We start from the raw sequence: 6,423 nt of genomic DNA, 5'->3' as shown, positions 1-6,423 counted from the left end.
GCTGAACCTTTCTCGAGGGGCGGTGAAATCTGTGCAGCGTTCGTGGCTGTCACCCCGGTACAAGGCCCTGGCTCTATTCCGCCCACACCCCCCAGACCAGCGCTTCTCCATCGCCTTTTCCTTCTCCCCCTGCCCCCTTGTTGACAAAACGAGCACAGACACAAAAAGCCGTAAGCTCTTTTTTCATACATGTTGGAGACTTGGAAGCGATCAAACCCATTCCCGCTCTCTTCTGCGTGAATGAAACTATGGGAACTTGGCTCACAAACGATGCTGGCACTACAGGCTTGAGGGCTAAAGCCTTCAGTGTAACGGTGAGCTCTCGGATGAACACTGGCGTACGCTGCATTCCACGTGGAGAGCTCGGAGTGATGCCCCTCTTGCTCTGGGTTGTGCTCGAACTGCCTACGGCGGTGTTCAATTAGTGTACGTTATCAACGAGTTTCCTTCAACATGGACAAACTGCAGCAAAGCACCTCGGTTCAGTCACCGTTAGCCCCTACATCACTACTTAGGCTAAATTCATCGTGCGTACCACAGAAAAGTCAGACCCCTTCTCCATTCATTCTCTCTTCAGCTGTTGTGTTAAAACCCTACAGCCCAAAAGAAAATGGTTCAAACGGTAAGGCTTTGATTCTGTCTTTTCTGCTGTAGGCCTCCTGTTCCTATGCTAAAATCTCTTTTGCTAATATCTCATTTTGTGGCATAATTACAGCCCACGAGATTCTGGCACCTCTATTGCTTTCTTCAATGCTCTGCTCCAATTCCTTCTGCCGACAGGTAGCACAGAACTGCTCGTGAAAGCAGAGTTCATTACCAAAAACACCTCCTACGTATTTGCGACTCCAGTGGACACTTAGGAGTATTGGGAAACAAACAGATCATTTTGTTCTCCTGCTCTCAACAGGTAGAAAATTAAAAAAAAGCACACACCAAAAATTGGAAAATTGGTGCATTTGCTGGAAATGAAGAGAGGTGTACAAGCCACAGCAGCCCAAAAAATGTTGTGGGGACTGATTTGGTTTTGGAGCAAAGGGTTCCTGTAATAGCTTGACGACAAAAACCTACCTTGGAAAAAATTAAAGACAGTAATAATGACAAAGTGTAACTTCATACACATTGTATACAACGTCTTCTGACACAATTAATTTGAATGTATACACAGAACTCTGAAGGACCACAGGTGAATTGACCCATTAACATTTCCAAAAATTCAGAACTGATGAAGATTCAATTCCTGAAGGTCAGAAGCGATCAGAGATGAAGGCTGGACTCCGCAGACACTAACCAATGTGCCCAAGTGAGGGCAGAGAAGCTGGCCAGCTTTTTCAACTTGCGCTTGTATGTTTGCCGTGTCTAAAGCCTGAAAGAATGTTTTTTTTAGCAGGAATTCCTGCCCCCAAATGAAGGGCAGCCAATGGCATTTTCATCCTTTTTTGGTACCAGGTGGAATCAGGAAGGCTTTAAAGTCTAAACGTGGGTCCGTATCCTTCACTTGTAAAAAGTTCTTGGGCCCCCACATCCAATTCATACACGTGTCCTTTCACTTGTACATCTGTTACTATGATTTTGGGTTCTAAAATTAAAAAAAAAGTTCAAATTGCTGTCCTCTATTGACAATTATCTTCTGTAGTTACAGTATACAGCGGACAAATTTTTTAAGTTTTCTCATATACTTAAGCGATACACTTAAGTAACTTTGTTCCACAGATTTTGTAAACAAAAAATAGGTGTGAAGAGACCAGATTGCCAGTTACTCTCAGGAAGACCAGCTGTGTTTCTGTCAGCACATCCCAATGACGTTTTCTTTGAAATTTTTAGTATTTGGAAATATCCCATTTTGGAGCAAATTGGCTTTAAAGATAGGAAGACATTCTCATGTCACAAGGGGCAGGTGTCACACTCCTAGCTCTTTAAAGAATTCACCAGCTTGTTTTCTTAACTTGAAATAGTAGAATTCCTTCAATTAGGAACATGGGGAAAAACTTCAACTTCATTTATCATTCTACTGCAAATCAGTAAATTCACACAGATACATATAGATACAGATCCTACTACCCCTACACTGATAAAAGAGCACTTCAAAATTACTATGCAAGGAGACAAAGACAAGATAGAAATTTTTCCAGACCATGAAAATGGCTTCAAGCTCACTCAACACTCAGTGCTAAAGCCATACTGTTGTAGGCCAACATTTTGTACAGAAAGAGCGCTTCCCGGCAGGAGAACGGCAGCTTCCCCACGAGAACGGGTTGTATTTCTGCCATTACAGACAGAACTGCACCTGTACCAGCCCTGCGTTAGCGCCAGTTGCCAACTCGGACAAGAAGGACGTAGCAGTTCTAGAGTTTTCAAAAGAACTTAGGAGTAAACCTTGTTTGTTTTAGTTTCTTTCTAAAGTTAGCTGAGGTTAACTTGGAAATAAAGCTTGGCCCTCGCATATGGAAATCTCTGATGCCTGAATCCAGCTATCCAGTCCTATTGGATGCCTTCCTTAGTTTTGGGTTATGCCTTTTCAGCTATCCCAAATTTATCTGGCTACTCTGTATTCTAGGAGTTTTCATTTAACTGACCTAGATTACAAGCACAAACACATAAAGCAAAAAAAAGTGTATTTCATTTGCCTCCTCCACTGTCCTGAACTTGATGACTGTCACATATCCCCACAGAGCTATGGGTAAATTTTGGCAAAACTTGAAGACCCACAAAATTACTATCAATTTTTTTTTTTTTTGCTGTTTTATACATAAAACCAAAAATCACACACAAAAAAACCTCAGAGCTTCTAATTTGCCAGCTACAGCTGTGTATAAAGGACGCCAGTTTAATTTGACATTGTAAATTAGGTGTTCCAGAAGCAGTTTGCAAGTCTAAAGAGACAGCTGGGGACATAGTGAGAACAGCCGTATTTTCCGACCGCATTAAGTCAGGTGCCTGTCAGAGAGTTTCTTACTGGGCAGTAAGAAATTGAGAAGTCCGAAACACTCACGGTCACTCATGAAAAACTTTTCTTTTACTCCATTTTCCTCACCTTTTCTGGATTTTTATAGTCTTTCTTTAGGCAATACGCCTCTACCAAGGCAGCTGCAGTTCATGCACAGGTCATCACTACCTCTTCACTCCATCAGTGGATCACCTGAAACGCTCACTGGCACAGACGAACCTGAGCAAGAAGACTGCTCTTTAAAACACACAGCAAATTACAGATAGTGAAAACGGGGAAAATGAAGCCAATTCTTTGGCATTGCTTATTCAACAATCAAACAAGAGTTAATGAAGAATAGTTTAGTCTGCTTTGAGGATGTAGTTCCATAGAAATTCTTATTGCCTAACATGTTATATTAAATCACACAGCGCTTGTGACCATTCAAGGAGCCTGGCTACATCTACAGCAGAACTTTGTGCTGAAGAGATGAGCCACCTCTCCTGGTGTTACTTCTCAGAGTGACTGACTTTTCATGCTATTCCTGTTACAGAAACAAAATATAAAACCAGATTTGGTTTGATAACTCTTAATAGCAGAGAGCAAAAACATAACTATATACTGCGTCGCCAAGGAACTCTGAGTGCAACAACACATATTGGTAAGAAGGACCAGTCAAGCTGTCTTGTGTTTATGATTAAGGGGGTAACTAGGTTTTGAAGATTCTAGTTATTCTGCCAGAATAACTTTGATTTACTTAAGAACAAAAACACCAGGAATCAGACACAAATCTACTCAGTCAAACACTTTTGAGCACCTCCAAAACCAGAAGTACATTCACATTGTCACTGCACTGAATTGTCGAGTATCAACACAACATTTTCTCTTTCTACATTCTCAGTGTAAGCTATGTGATAGGAACAGCACTGGAAGAAATGTTTTTGCATATACTGGCTGTCAAGTTCATAGAATCCTATCATAGAACCACAGAATGGTTTGGTTGGAAGGGACATTCAAGACCACCCAGTTCCAACTCCCTGCCCTGGGCAGGGACACCTCCCACCAGACCAGGTTGCTCACATCTCCATCCAACCTGGCCTTGAACACCTCCAGGGATGGGGCAGCCACAGCTTCTCTGGGCAACCTGTGCCGCTGCCTCACCAGGAAGAATTTCTTCCTTTTATCTAACCTAAATCTTCCCTCTTCCAGTTTAAAGCCGTTGCCCCTTGTCCTATCACTACATGATAGAGCAACACTACAAGTTGTTGCTATAATTAAAATATGTTTTCTATATTGCAAGAAGTCCTACAGGTACATACACTACTGCTCAACCGACAGGTTATAACCTATTTTCACATCCGACCCACCTGCCACCATCCCTGTTCACATGGAAGGGAGAGCTCACTAAGCTTGTTTGTGGGCTCCTGCAGAACTCCGGGCATTCTCAGGTGAGAAGCTTTGAGTCCGTTGGGTACCTCAGGCAAGCTCCTACAAGGAGTCTGAATGGCCGAAGAACGAGCACGGCTCAGTAAGCTGCAGCCCAGTCCGCAACCAAAAATCCAGGGATCCATTCTTCCCACGCACAATAAAAATACTTTGAGATCAATTGATACTCTGAGTTCAGCTAAAGCTGGCAATGTACACGGAAACCTGACTCATAAAACTTGGAATGCTTAAGTTCAACTTAATTTCACAAAGTAGAAACAGTTAAAAAGCCCAAGAGAGGTCCCAGCCCCCTTTGTGCTCAGTTCTCTACAAATGCTTAGTGAGCTAGTCCCTACCCCAAAGAACTTTCATTCAATCAGTAGCAAAACGAGCTGAACCGACCCAAGCTCAAACTAGCTGCTGGAGATCAGAAAGAAAAATTAAATTTCCTGAGGCCTGAAGTAAGCAGTCTTCATGTCTTATTGACTAGCTTATGTTACTCAGCCACCAGGAAAGAACAAAACCAAAACCCCAAGCCAAAACCCACACACACCACTCGGAGCTGCTCATTCTGAACGCGGTATATACATAGTACATTAAAATGCTTGTATGGAGCACAACTGAAAGAAACGGCTACAAAATATCAAAACTAGGATTAAACAACAGCTCAGCGTTGCACATTTCCATTTTACTGTAAGCGGCACCCCTTATTTATACCTAACAGATGGAGCAAAGGGAAAACTTAACACATACGTAGCAGAGTAGAGGTTTGATATGGATTTTCGGTAGGAACGATGAGAGCCCTTGTTACTGCCCGCGGTATCCAAACCGTACTTCTCATGGGCTCCCATGTTCGTTTGCTGAAAAGATATTAAAGAAATATATCTTGGCACATCTGCAAGGAAGGGATAAAACTTGCAGAAGATGACAGGAACCAGGGAAGCAGTAAAAACCCAGAAGTGTCAGAGTTAATGATGATACGTGAGTAATCCAGTTATAAAGACGCTGTCAGTAGGAAGAGAGCACAAATATAATAAAACACAGCTGTATGACGTACACTCCAGTGGAATTTTTATTAGATGGCTTATACGCACTTTAAGTATACCTGACTGCAATGCAAATTCCCACACACTTTTATTTGGGAGGGAAAAAAAGTTTCCACAGATCTCCGCACTGAACTGATTTAGTTGAATTGTTCTGTACAGTATCCGCGGGTTTTCTGGCTCATCTTTTTGAATTTACTTTTGTATTCCTTTTCTGCTGAGTCAGCTCCTTAATCTGGAACCTTGAGGATTTCATGCTTTTAAGTCCTTCCCCAGAGCTTATTCTGGCCCCGCTAACCCAGTCCTCTGGCCCGTCTACCACCTACCCCAAATGAGTACTCTTGTATCTCCGTATGTACGAACTGTAAGAGAAAACCCTGCAAGACAAGAGGAAACCTACATAGGTCAAAGGAAAATGAGGTTTTACTGCTTCAAAGGAGGTCAGATTTGTTCCAAAATCTGCTCTTTTCTGTAAACACCGTAAAGACTATAAGCTTGAGTGATCATCATTATCTTGGGAAGAAAGCTTACAAACAGAAATTTATAAACCCAGTTTACCTACGTAATGTTTTGAGTTCATGAAACAAGAGTAGCTACACGTGTGTCAGCGGGACTCCGTTCCAAGACCTGTTACACTACATGCTCTTGAGCTGCAGAAGACGCCTTTATTGGCTAATTGTCAAAAAAAGTCATTAAACCCCTACCTTTATGTGGCCAAGGTATAAAACCAGGTACTACACAAGGCATTAAGAAAGCCCTTGGCCACGCAGCCCACAGATGAAACTGATTCAACCAGTACCAATGGCTTTTTTTTGTCGTATAGCAAGAGACAATCTCCCTGCTGTTGTCTATATGGATCTACATTCTTATTTGTTCATATGCCAAGTAGGAAGCACCTACCAAACATCTCCATAGATGTACTGGTGGCTTCTGCAATGTCGACTGCAGGCCCAGTAAGGGGAAGTGTCATTTTACAGATGGTAATACTGTTAAGCACTCCCAAATCTAGCTCCTGGATTTCAAACTTTGCAA

This window comes from Cariama cristata, unplaced genomic scaffold (genome assembly GCF_000690535.1).
Source record: "Cariama cristata isolate BGI_N322 unplaced genomic scaffold, ASM69053v1 scaffold16619, whole genome shotgun sequence".
Taxonomy (NCBI): domain Eukaryota; kingdom Metazoa; phylum Chordata; class Aves; order Cariamiformes; family Cariamidae; genus Cariama; species Cariama cristata.
Note: the sequence above shows the minus strand (reverse complement) of the source record.